Here is a 13,562-nt window from a genome sequence, read left to right on the forward strand (position 1 = left end):
ACTTCCGTTGGCCTTTGTGCTGATCAGGCAAGATGTTACTTGTCCAAAGAGGGAAGGATGTGGCATGCAAATTACCCAGTACTACTACCAAGGGTGGGGAAAATGTTTCTGTGATTCCTTGCATATTCACCACAGAAGGTTCTTGGTATGGTAAAAAATGAATGAAAAATGAACAGCTCAGTCAGAGGGGAGACAACAGTGCATCATGAAAGAAGTAGTTTTGCCAAGGAGCCCATAGGAGAGAATGGGGGCTTGAGGCACCTGACCCGAAGATCCCATAAGATACTTTGGCACCTTCTGCAGAGACAGTTTATTGTCAAACTGACTCAAAATGAAATGTTTTGGTTCAGTCAATCAAACCGTAATGTGTTGATTTGGGTTAAGCTGACCCAAAGTTAAGTATTTTGTTTTGATTTCCTCGATAAAAATAAAATATTGGCAACATTTTGGGGGAAACTGCATTTTCTGCCAATCATTTAAAGGAAAATTCTTGACCAGTGCTAGTGATTTGTTTTGTGGGAACAATGATTTTTCCTTTGTATATTGCTCCCTTTCCTGTGCACCGCACCCCCCATGAACGCATATATGCACGCACACAGACATCCACCACTGCACCCACACACATTTGTAACCCATTATATACTACTTTATGAGATGGATCAGAAATAGAGCTGGTTGAGAATGTGTAGACTACATATTTCTGTTGATGTTGATGTCTGCAGAAACATATTGGCTTCAACAAAGCTCTGTCAGGAAGGGCTGGTGAAGCGGCTGTTCCTGGTGTCCGGGAACCTGAGCCACACATTGACTCGTTCTGCATTCATTGCAAGAAAACCTGACCATACAAAACCAAACTGGGGAAAGGTCAGACTGACTTTTGGAACTACTGCAGCTCTATGGGTCCTACTCTTCCAGCCACATAGTGAAGATGTAATGGAATATGAAAGGAGAAAAGAAGAGAGGGAGAACCTGATGCATGTACAGGATGTTCATAGTTGATATGCTCTAAGAAGTGATTGAGCAATAATTGTAATCCACAAGGAAATGATAAACAGGGTATCAGAAAATATCTGGATATTTCTCTGTTCTCAATGTTTTGTACAGAGCACTGTGAAATAAACAGCAATTACTATGGGGCGGGGGGGAAAGAAGGGGGTCTCAGGTCCTGGGCGGGGGCGGGAAAGAGAGAGAGAGAAACAGACAGAGTGACTCTCTTATCTACTCCGGGTTAGCCAATAGCTTACTTATTATGCCAGTCCTCTAGGATGTTAGAGACCCAGGTTCAAATGCCTATACTGCCTCATTCAAAGTAGGGACCTGAACCTGGTCTCCCACATCCCAGGTAAGTACTGCAGCTATTGGCTCTTCCAGGTTGAGGTTCTTTCTCTCTTTTTGTGAATCCTCAACATTTGTTGTGAAATGAAGTTCTTGTTTTCTGGCCAGTCCTAATCACGACAGTAAACAAATGGCAACTCAGAGAAAAAGGGATACACAAAGGATTTTTTCACAAACCTTTTCCATTTTCATTGATTTAAGTCAGTCCTCCTGTGTTTCACTCTGGCCCTTTCAGTGTCTCTCTAATGATTTGGTCATGGCCACCTTAATTCACCTCATTTAGTGTTTACGGTGGGGAATCCTGTGTCCCTAGCTGTATTTATTAACCCAGGGAGCTCGGATTTAGTATCTAGAATTTAGCAGCATTTTTATTGTCCACTTACAGTACATTCAAAGAGTAGGGCCTCTTTCTCTTGCACTTGCACGGGTGTAACTCCATTGATTTAACTTAAGTTAGTCCCAGTACCCATTGTGGTGAATGAGAAGAGAATCATGCTCCATCTCTGCAATATCTGGTAGAGTTACTCTCAGGGCTCTGCTCCATAATACAATCACAGCTTCCTTGGGTAAATTAAATTAATTTATCCTGTAAATATTTGAGGACTGATGGTAAAATTAAAGCTCTTAGCATTTCAATGCAGCTCCAGCCTGGTATTTAAATATACAAGGCCAAATTCTTTATTCCAGCTGAGCTGAGCTTGCTGCCGGAGCAGCATAAAAGAGGCTCAATGGAATGGAGAATTCAGAACCATAGTTGGTTCATTGATCATTTGCAATCAATGCAGGGAGTACATCCTTTGGTCCTGCCACATGGTAGCTCCATGACAACATCCATCTCCATTCACATGTCAGAAGCAGTACATGATCCCGTTTCCTCCTTAAACTCTACATCCTCAGCCTTGATGAAAATGACCTCACACCATCATATCTTAATATGTCCTCTGTTGTCACAACTACAGTCTACAAAAGAGTTTTACTGAAACACTGAAAAGAGCTACATCAACTCTTAGTCTCAGAGTGTAAACTAAAAATATCATGTACCCTCATATGGTGGGGGAGATCCATTCTGTTAGAGAAAGGAGACTTTCTCCTAGTCTAGGAGATAATGCAAGCCCATACCATGTGACCTGTAGGGTCCTATCTTATGGTAAGGCCACATCTGATCAGTTAGTGGCTCATCACCAGTTATTCCCTTCCTCCTGTATCTCTGCCTCTTTCATGTCTCTCACTTCCTTTCCTTTCTGTGTCTCAGTCTCTTCTGTATATTCCACTTGCTTTGCCTTCTTTAGTTTTCATTTCATAGAAATTCATAAGATATAAATTAACATTTTATGTTCTATATATAGATTTTTATACTCTGCTAATCACTGTAGTATATGAGCACCTTCCATCAGTGCATTAAGCGATGTGACTACACATCTGTCACATGTTGTTTGTTTTCTCATCCTCTCCCCAGGGGGAGAAGCATGTGCAGTGGAGTGTCTTGTTTTGATAGTGTGTCTTTTAAAAAATATATAAATATACTTGTGATGATGTCTTCATGTTAGAGAAGGCAAGGTCAAAGAAATGTGTTTTGCACTTGGAGCAGAAAGCGGTCCTTCATTCCTGGGCCGGGGGGGGGGGGGGAGAGGGGGTTCATTCCACAATCTTAGAGCACCCTTGGAGAAAGTTCTGCCTCCCACACAGGTAAGCTTTGCTCTTATTGTTGAGAGCTCCATTGTGCCAGAGGAACAGTTATTGACCATGGTCTTTGTTTTAGAGCTTTAGATGATATTCTAGGTACGCTGGGCCTAGGTCATGGAGCACTTTGAGGATAAGGACTCAGACCCGGAACTTGATTTGAAATTCTATGGGAAGTCAGTGTAGAGAGTGAAGGGCAGTTCACAGTTCCCTGTGTTGCTGAGGAGATGCAGGGAAGTATTCTTATTAATTGGAGTTTCCTAAGCATGGAAGACTTCATGCACTGCTGTAATCCAGCCAAGAGGGGATGAAGTCATGACTAACTGAGGCCATGTCTGTGTCCGCCAGGATGGGATACAGTTTCCTAGCCAAGTGGAAGTGGTAGTAAGCCTAACTTGTGGATACTGCAATGTGAGAGCTCAGCATCAGGGAGGAATCCAAGAGTACTCCTAGACTACAGCCTGACTCGATCAGTTGTGGTTGTGTATTTTCAACCACTAGAGACTGCAATGTAGCTGCAAGCTCTTCAAAATACTTTCCTCTGCTCTCCAGTGGCAAGCCTGTCGTGCTCGGGTTTGGCTTCAGCCTACAATTCTTCATCCAAGAGCTGATCTTATCCAAGCACTGGTCCATCTTGGTGGTAATAGGGTGGTCATATGTGGTGAAGGGGCATAGCATCTGCATAATGCTGGCACTTGCATCCATGTTGACTGACCAGTTCACCTAGAGGTTGCACATAGATATTGAAAAAGCCTGGAGAGAGAATTGATCCTTGTGGAACTCCACATTAAAACATTAACCTACTTTACAAAGTGGCAACACTCTTAGGCTCTTAAGATTTTGTTCTTTTTCTCCTTTAAAAATAACCAACATTTTGGACTAAATTGTATCTTTAAATGTTTCCATATAAAGATTTTTCTTTTCATTGTTAAGTATGACATTTAAAGCCTGATCCAGAGCCCTCTGATTTTTCCACTGTCTTCAATGGGACAGACTTTGGATCAGATACACAATATTGTGAAATTTCTCTGTTTATGGAGTTTGTATAGATGTTTGTGGTAGCATTTTTAATAAAATAAAACAGATGTCTAGTAACTAAATTTCTCGCTGTTCATAAATTAGTCATGTGACCAGTCTGTAACAGAATTACCAGTATTTCCATATTAATACTGCACAGAGTAACATCTCTTTGTAAACCTTGTTCAGCAAACAGAAATGAAATATGCACTGTTGTGAAATTCTGTTTTTTTAATATATTTTTACAATGTTTGAGTGAGGCTGCAGAAACAGAGGAAGAAATAATTGAAACATAAAGAACAGTTTGTTCCAGATACATCCCTCTCAACCCTTCATGATTGTGCAAGTAACCACAAAATATTTGCTGCAATTGCTCCTTCTTATGGACAATGTTATTGTTTTATTAAACTGTCATTTGCTTGCACAGGTCAGATTCAGTAATGCAGTGACTATACATTAAAACAGTGATGCCCCCTTCACATAGTAAGTGCATACACCTGCCAGGTGGGATTTTTCAAAAGCACTCAGCATTGGCCTAATTCTGTTCCCATTGATGTGAGTGCGTAAAGCTCCCATTGACTCTGCTCTCATGTTTATAAACACAAGTTAGGACCTATTGAGTTAAAGATAGTCATATTAAACCTGGGGGTAACCATGATCAGCAAATACATTGGTAAGCAGGAGTGTTAGAGCTGATTGAAAAATGCCAATTATTTTTGCAGCAAATTTAGAAAAAAAGGGGGGTGTTTTAATGTCTTAAAGAAATGTTGGTTTTAGGAGGAAAGTGTTTTTCTAACTGATTTTTTATCAAAGCTCAAAACATTTTACTAAAAAAAATATGTTTGGTTTAAAAGGAAAAATATTTTGGCTCAATAATTTCATCCAGCTCTGAGTTGCTAAGTGGTGATTAGAAGCATGTTAATGAAACCAGGTTATAATATATTTTCGAACATCACTCATTTTCCCAGTGTTGAAAAACCCTTTACTTGGCTCCCCCATTGCCTGATTCTCCCCTCACATGGAAATTACTTATACCTTGTGGGGAGGGAATTGGGTCACCAGTATCACCAGTGATACTACTATGCATTTGTCTTGATGCCCCTAAGCTACAACACAGCTTCAGATGTGTTAGTTTGCATCTTAAAGAGCATCAAGAGGGCTTTCCTGTCTTGTTGGGCTAACTTGATTGAGCTAATATGACTGAAACCTTTTGCCCATCTAAACAGAGCTTTAGAGATATAAGAGGGGAGAAGAGTAAAAGGGGACAAAATAAAGACATACAAAGTAATGAACAGTGTAGAGTAGATCAGGAACTTCTGCTCACCATTTTTTCAGACTTCAAGAAGGGGACTTTCAATGACATTGAAAGGTAGCAAATTTAAAATGGGTGAAAGGAAATACTTTTTCACGCAATTCACAACTTGCCTATGGAACTCATTGACACAAGTTATCATCACTACCAAGAAATTAGCAGGATTCTAAAAAGGATTGGACACTTCTGTGGATAACAAAAATATCCAAAGTCATACTAAGAATGATTTTGAAAGGTCCAAATTTTGGAAAGGAGATAAATCCTTATAATTCAAGCAATAAACCAACCTTAAACTAGTGAGGGTTAGGATGACTTTGCCTGTGGACAGTTTAGTCCGTATCTGCCTCATGCAGGGTTTCTTGTACCGTCTTCTTGAGCATCTGCTACTGGCCATTGTCAGATACAGTTTATTGGACTAGATAGAAAACTGGTTTGATTCAGTATGGAGTTTCCTGTGTTCCTTCCTTTTCTCAGTAAAACGGCTGCTAAAAGTAGTCTAGAAATACCAAGTGGACTAGAAATGCCAAGTGTCATTAAAGATGAAAGTTTTATTTTGAGATATGTTATAAAATGGATTTGTAGGAAGTTGCTACTTTTGTGTTTCGGGCCTGTCTTGCTGTCATTGGGAGAGGATTTTTACTAAATAACGTTGTCATGAACATCACTCAATTAAACGTTAGATGTCTGCCATTTTGAGTAAGATCCCAAGTGTATCCCAGCTATAGTAATTATAAGTTCCAGTACCATTATGTTACCTTTGTTTTTCAGCAGGTATGTTAAATTATATATAATGTCGCACACACAGAATACCAAACCGGCACTAGTGCTTGAAACCACATGTGCAAACGAATACATTTTTATAACCTCATAAAACCCTGGGGAATATGTCAAGCATTAAGTTGATGCTGCTCTGTTGAATGAGATGACGGACTGGAGAGAAGCTCCACTAAAAACAAAAAAAATGACAACTTGTACCATACAGGATTTCTTGACAAAAAAGAATGCCGTTTATTTTGCTTTATTTTTCACCAATGTGTGCCATTCAGTTTAGGTTATCCCAGCTCGCTCCCAGTTCTTGGAAGAATTTCAAGTACATTTGAACACAGGGCTTGCTGGTGGAAGCTAGCATAATCCAAGGCACAGGGAAAACTCACCATGGGCTTTAGAGGAACAATGGTTAGGGTGCTAGCCTGGGACTCAAGAGATGTGGTTTCAATTCCCTGCTCTGCTGCAGGTTTCCTGTGTGACCTTGAGCAAGTCACCTAATCTCTCTGTGCCTCAATTTCCCATCTGTAAAGCTGGGTATTATGTACTTCCCTACTTCATAGAAGTCTTGGGATAAATGCAGTAGATTATGAGGTGCTCAGATACTATGGTAACAGGGACCATATGAGTACCTAAGATAGATAGGGGCAGTGTAACAGAGGGAAGAAGGCACTGGCAACCCTTGTTCAGTTGGAGGCCTGCAGCCAGTGCAGGCCCAGGTGTGCATGGAACTGGTTTAGCAGGTTTTATGGCCAGAGTGATTCAGCAAATGCCATTGACCAGGCTCCTATGACACGCCTGCCACAATTTAAAATTACTGCTCTTTCTAGAGAGCCCAGGAGAGGGTCAGAGTTGAAACACACACCACCTACCTCCCCTCAGGAGTGAATTCCTTTCAACTGGAGTACATTGCCTCCAGAGGGTCAAGGGGATGTGAACTGACCCAGCTGAGGCAAGGTGAGCAAATAGTGTATTTTGTTGAGCTTTTGGTCAAAGAGGTTGTGAACACTTAGCAATGCAAAAAAGTAAAAAAAAAAATACAGGGCCAGCTCTAAATTGGCCTCTTTTGAAATCTACTGAGAGTGTAAATTCGCCTCCTTTGAAATCTATGGAACTATGTTGAGTTTGTCCAGATGAGATTCTAGCCCAGAAGCTTGATTCAAAATCTGAAAAAACTTGGCTTTGAAGAGAATATGAAACATGGATGTGGGCTAACATCAGACAATGGTGGCTCTCATGAATGAAGCGAGAACTCTGAGGTGACAGTATTTTCTAGTGGGATCAAATGAGCAACCAGCCAATCCGTCATTGCAGAATTTCTAAATCTTCCTTTATATTTGACTTGAATTCTCAACCTCTATCTACAGTACAATTATAATGCCATTCCTCTAATTCTCTTACTGAGTTTCCCACCTCTGTGACCAACAAAGCTTTTCGCTTAATCAGATAATGACAGAAGACAGTCTTCAAGTTGACATTTGAAGCCAAGTTTTAATAAACAGTAAACCAGTAATGCTTAATTGGCCAATTAAATAGGGTTGGTTATGTAGAGGGAATTCCATCTACTAGTTAGAGCAGAGGACTGGAAATCAAGACTCTTGGATTCTTCTCCTGGGTCTGCCATTCACCCATTTGGCAGCCCTAGGCAATTCATTCCATTTATCTGCCTCAGTTCACACTTCTGTAAACCATTTTTATCAGTCTGCTACCTACAGAAATGTAGGATTGTAATGTTGCCTCTCAGTTTTATTGATGGCTTGACATTGTCCTTAATGTCTCTTTAATTCTGTCTCCTTAGTGTCTGTCTCCAAACACTTCCAAGCCTTTGCTGATGCTGCTTCCATCACATGGAGTATCCCCCTTCGTTCCAGTTGCCACACAAATGTCCTTCCTTCTCCTCCATCAAATCCATGTTGAAAACCCAGCTCTTTATACAATTTCTCTGACATACCAACTCAGTCCCCAAACTAGCCACTTTCAAGAGGCCAAAGGTGTGTTTAAAGGAGTTGATATTGTGTGGGAGATTTGGGGACAGCAGACTATTTCCTTTTGTCCTGTTTGACAGGGATGGTACCCCACAGAACTGTAGCTTCCCAGAACCCAGCAGGACCCACAATAATATTGGCTGGAAGGATGCCACTAAGATACCTTACTTGCTTATCAGGCCAAATTTTGCCTCCTTTTATTCATTTTGAGTAGTACTTAATTTCTTGGGCTATTGAAGTCAGTTGAGTAAGGGCAAGTCTACACTACAAAATTAAGTCGACCTAAATTAGGTTGAGATACAGCCTGCAGTGGTTCAAGGCCACATTATGCCCCCTCTGTCAGTGGTGCGCGTCCTCACCAGGAGTGCGGGGCAGGGGCGGGGCCTTATGGAAGGGGTGGAGTGGGGGCGGGGCCGGGGGCAGAGTGGGGATCGAGCACCCAGGGAAAAGAGGCGAAGTCAACAGCTATGGGCACTGACAGCTGAAGCCTCTCCCGACCTGCCTTGGGGTCAACAGCCTGAACTGTCAGCCCCATGCGAGGTGGTTCCAGCTGTGAGCCACGTGCAGGGCTGACAGCCAACAGGCGATGTAAGTAACTACATCAACCTAAGCATTATGCCTCTTGCAGTAGTGGAGTTATTAGGTCGGTGTAGTGGGCAACTTACATTGGCGGGAGCAACATTGTAGTGCAGACACATAGAGTTATGTCGATGTAAGTTGCCTTTAGTATAGATCAGGCCTAAGTTGTTAATCAAGGATAAGGGTGGCAGAATTTGGCCTCCGGAAGTTGAGTTCTTCGTAACAGGAAAGATACAACTCCAGCCCAGCAAAATACACATGGTCCTCCCAGAACTGATTGATTTCACACCTAGACTGGATTCCTTTTTCCAGGTGTGAATTATGTGTCATGATTTAGCCACAATATCATCTCATATTGCAGCTTTTGAGTGCTTGCACAAGTGGTATCTTCTCAAAAGCTGAACAGTAATAGTCTTTTAATGTAGCATAAAATGTTCCACGATCCTCTTATACTGGCTGAAATTCATCCATTCCCCCATGGCGCTATGTTTTGTCTCAGTTCCTACACAGAGGTATTTCACTAGCTTATCTCTTTTCATTACCATTTCAAGGAAGAAAGTGTTCCATTGCCAGCTGATAAAAAAAATAGGGTGAATGACAGTAACAATTTTATTAAAGAATCTGGCTTTAAAAATATGAATGTAGCTGGGGTCACTTATCTTCCTATAAATTCTGCTTATGTGAAAAAACCCTCTCTTTTTATAACTGCTTGTAAGCTGAATAACAGAAGGGGGGGAGCCAACTTGAAAGACATGGGTGATTGGTGAGATTGAAAAGAGCTTTACAATCAGAATTCTGGCAGAGCACAAAAAAGAAATTGTTTGGCCATGAAGAACGGAGCCTACTTTAGAATTCCCTTTCCTCAGCCAGATAGCATGCATCACTGTTCATACATTCTCTTGACATTGTATAGAGGACTTCAGAACTACCACCCAAAATTATCCTGTACTGTTTAGCTCTATTTATTATATTTGTTTGGGGTTGAGGGAGAGGGGAGAGTGAAAGCTCTAATACTACTGACTATAATGGCATGTGGTTAAATTCCATTCCATTTATACACTGAATCTGTTACGCGTTTCTTTTCTTCAACCTTACAACACCCATTTTACTTAATTAGTTCTTTCTATGTACATTTTCAGAAAAAGGCAGTTTTCCTATTCTGTCCCCTCCTATACCGTATTGCTCCAATTTTTTTTTTATTTATTTTGCAAAGGAAAGTGTGAGTATAAGTGAGAAAAAGAAAAGAAACGAAGCCTTTTGCAGGTGTGTTTTGGATTACAGTGTTAGAACAATGGGGTAGCCTTCAATTAACTATATACCCATTCATGGACATTGTTTGTTTGTTCCCTGGTTTCAAATGTTATTTAATATTTGAAAACCTTGCCTATTACACAATGTACTCGGTAATGAGAATAGGCTTTCAATTCCAACTGAACTCCTCTGTACTCACAACTGACGTCCCAGTTTTTAATTATTTTTAATAGTGAGCTTTACCACCATCTCCTAGCACAAAGGAATCACAAAATGCATATTGTTAACTATTTCACAGCAAAAAGAAAAGGAGTACTTGTGGCACCTTAGAGACTAACCAATTTATTTGAGCATGAGCTTTCGTGAGCTACAGCTCACTTCATCGGATGCAGCAGTTTCCACGGCATGCATCCGATGAAGTGAGCTGTAGCTCACGAAAGCTCATGCTCAAATAAATTGGTTAGTCTCTAAGGTGCCACAAGTACTCCTTTTCTTTTTGCGAATACAGACTAACACGGCTGTTACTCTGAAATATTTCACAGCAGTGAGATGAGTTTCACTGCATGGGGGATCTTGTTAATGGCATGTGCTCAATTTCTTCTAGCATATAAATCTGAAATGCTAAATACTTATATTTCCATAAATCTTACAGCTTTAAAAGGACCCCATCAAAGTAGCTTTCATCATTTTAAAAAACTACCGTATATGTAACCCTTCTGCCAGGTAGACTTGGCAGCAACAAGGGCCAGGTTCAATATCTAGGGAGTTCCTCTTAACGATACAACACAGAACCAGCTAATCTGGGGAAAATTAAACACCATCCCTGGGAACCTCTAAGAGGCAATACTTCCCCTCTTGCAAGCACTGAGTCTGTGTATAGCAAAGACAACGTTTAATAAAAAAAAAAAAGGGAAAGGAACCTGGCATTAATTTGGGAAGAAACCACAACAATGATTCGAGAGCACATGACCATGAGAAAGACACCCACCGCAGAGTACGTTGAGCAGTTTTCTTTGCTTCAGATTCTCACCTCATGATGTGAAAGTCTGACAGACAAACAAATACCCCAGTCCCCTCTTCCTCCACCACACCCCGCTCACAGTTGCTGTCCTGGGTAATCAAAGACACAGAGTTCAGAGGTGTGTTTGCCTGAGTTCACCGCCCACCCGGGGGCTGGAGGAAAGGTGTCGAGCAATGCCTCAGCCACTGATGCCTCCCTGTTCACTCTGCATTGCTGCCTGCTGCCATCATGGTGCTGGCAGAGCCAGGCTTAGGGGTAGGCCACCCAAGCTACTGCCCAGGGCACCCTGGTCATGGGAGCACCATGTGGCAATGCAGAGGTGCGTGCTGCCAGCATAGTATCAGGGCAGCGCTGTGTGGGGGATGCCCAGATTTCTTCCTGCTTCCTCCCAGTGGAGGATCATGGGGGGCAAGCAGTCATGCACAGATACTGCTCCCCCCACAGTGTTCCTCCTCACCCCTGTTGGGGCTATGAGGGGGGAGCAAGGAGCAATGCCAGGGCTCCTGCATTCCAGGTGACTTTCCCCACCTGCACTGTGCTGTGAGGTGAGCATCAGGAGCTGCTGCTTTCCTGCCCTCCCCATATGTAGCCCAGGTGGGGAAAGTGACCTGGATGCAGGAAGCTCTGATGTTGCTCTCTGCTCCCTCCCTCACAGCCCCCTAGGGAGGAGCAGTGTTCTGGGGGAGGGAGGGAAACGAGCAGCAATGCCAGCCACTTCATGCATCCAGGTCAGTTTCCCCATATGGGTGCATGAGGGGGTGCAAGGTTTGGGGTGTAGGGGGGAGTGCAGGGATTAGGGGGTGCAGGAGGGGGTACAGGGCAGGGGTTAGGGGGCAAAATGCAGGGGTTACGGGTGAAGGGGGGTGGGGATCCCGCAGGCACAATGTGGGGACACCCACTGGGGGCCAGGGGGCAATGGGGTGGGGCACCATGCCAATGGGGGCCAGTGGCGCCAACATACAAGTTTACCCAGGGAGCCATTTTCCCGAAGGTGGGCCCTGGGGGCCGTCATTCACTCCACCGCTGCGCCATTGGCTGCTGTGTCGTCATTCACTCACCGCTGGCTGCTGCATCATTATTCATTCTGTTGCTACGCTACTGTTCACTCCGCCATCATTCACTCTGCTGCCATTGACTGGGATGCGCTGTGGCTGTCTCTGCTACAACCGACCTCTCGACTGCAACGGCTTGAGGTCCCACCACTTCACACCGCTCTCAGGGGTGTCAGCAGCTAGTGGGGAAAATCTCACGGCTTATGGAGTCTCTTTCACTGAAAGTGCTGTCCCACAGCAAGTCCAAGGCTTAGCACTCTGCCCTGGTTACCAGCGACTTCAGCTCTCGTGATCACTTTACAAAACAAAAAACTCGATTGAGTCTAATCGGCTCTCTCTTTAAATAGTGGAGAGGGGAAGAGTCAAATGGCACTTAGGACCCTTAGGCAGAGCCCACACCACCAAGTAGGAACACCCATCCTCACCCTCTCTCCCCTTTCGCTGGGATTTGGCATGCTGAACCCCTGCTTAGCAAGTGCAGTTCAGCTGAGGGTGACCCCCTCAATCAGGGCATGCTAAACACAGTTCTGCTGCCCTTTACTCATACCACAAAGATAACAACATGTCATTACCCTTGCATTCAATACTAAAGTGATTTGTAACCCAATACCAGCCAAAAATGATCACTCTGGCGATACAGCTTTGTCTGCTGAATATCTAGGCAGAGTAGGTGTGTTCATAGAAATACGATCTGGTCCTGAAGTCCTTTTCTTCCCCTCTACCCCCACCCCCACCCCAGCTCATCACTGGGTGCCAGGGAAGCTCTCATTCAGATCCTGCTTACATATATATTTTTAAAATCTGCTGGATATGAAAACCTTTGCATGGCGAACAGTGACAATTCTTTTCTTTCTGAAGAAATGTGTAGGCACAGAGCTGCTCAGTAGGGAACAGTGCTACCACTAATTTTTCTATTTTTAAAAAAAACCTAGGACAATCAACATTTGAACAGCTTCTTAATCCTAAAGTTCGCCTGAGAGGTTTCCCCTGGGATAGTTTTGAGCAGCTTCAGGACTAGGGCTGGACAAAAATGTTCAGAGAAAACTGTTTTTAGATGGAAAATTTGGGTTTTCAATCAAATTTTCAAAAATTAATAGAATCATAGAATATCAGGGTTGGAAGGGACCTCAGGAGGTCATCTAATCCAACCCCCTCCTCAAAGCAGGACCAATCCCCAATTAAATCATCCCAGCCAGGGCTTTGTCAAGCCTGACCTTAAAAATATCTAAGGAAGGAGATTCCACCACCTCCCTAGGTAATGCATTCCAGTGTTTGACCACCCTCCTAGTGAAAAAGTTTTTCCTAATATCCAACCTAAACCTCCCCCACTGCAACTTGAGACCATTACTCCTTGTTCTGTCATCTGCCACCACTGAGAACAGTCGAGCTCCATCCTCTTTGGAACCCCCCTTCAGGTAACTGAAGGCTGCTATCAAATGCCCCCTGACTCTTCTCTTCTGCAGACTAAACAATCCCAGTTCCCTCAGCCTCTCCTCATAAGTTATAGAATCATAGAATATCATAGAATCATAGAATCATAGAATATCAGGGTTGGAAGGGACCCC

This window comes from Lepidochelys kempii, chromosome 2, assembly GCF_965140285.1.
Source record: "Lepidochelys kempii isolate rLepKem1 chromosome 2, rLepKem1.hap1, whole genome shotgun sequence".
Classification (NCBI taxonomy): Eukaryota; Metazoa; Chordata; order Testudines; family Cheloniidae; genus Lepidochelys; species Lepidochelys kempii.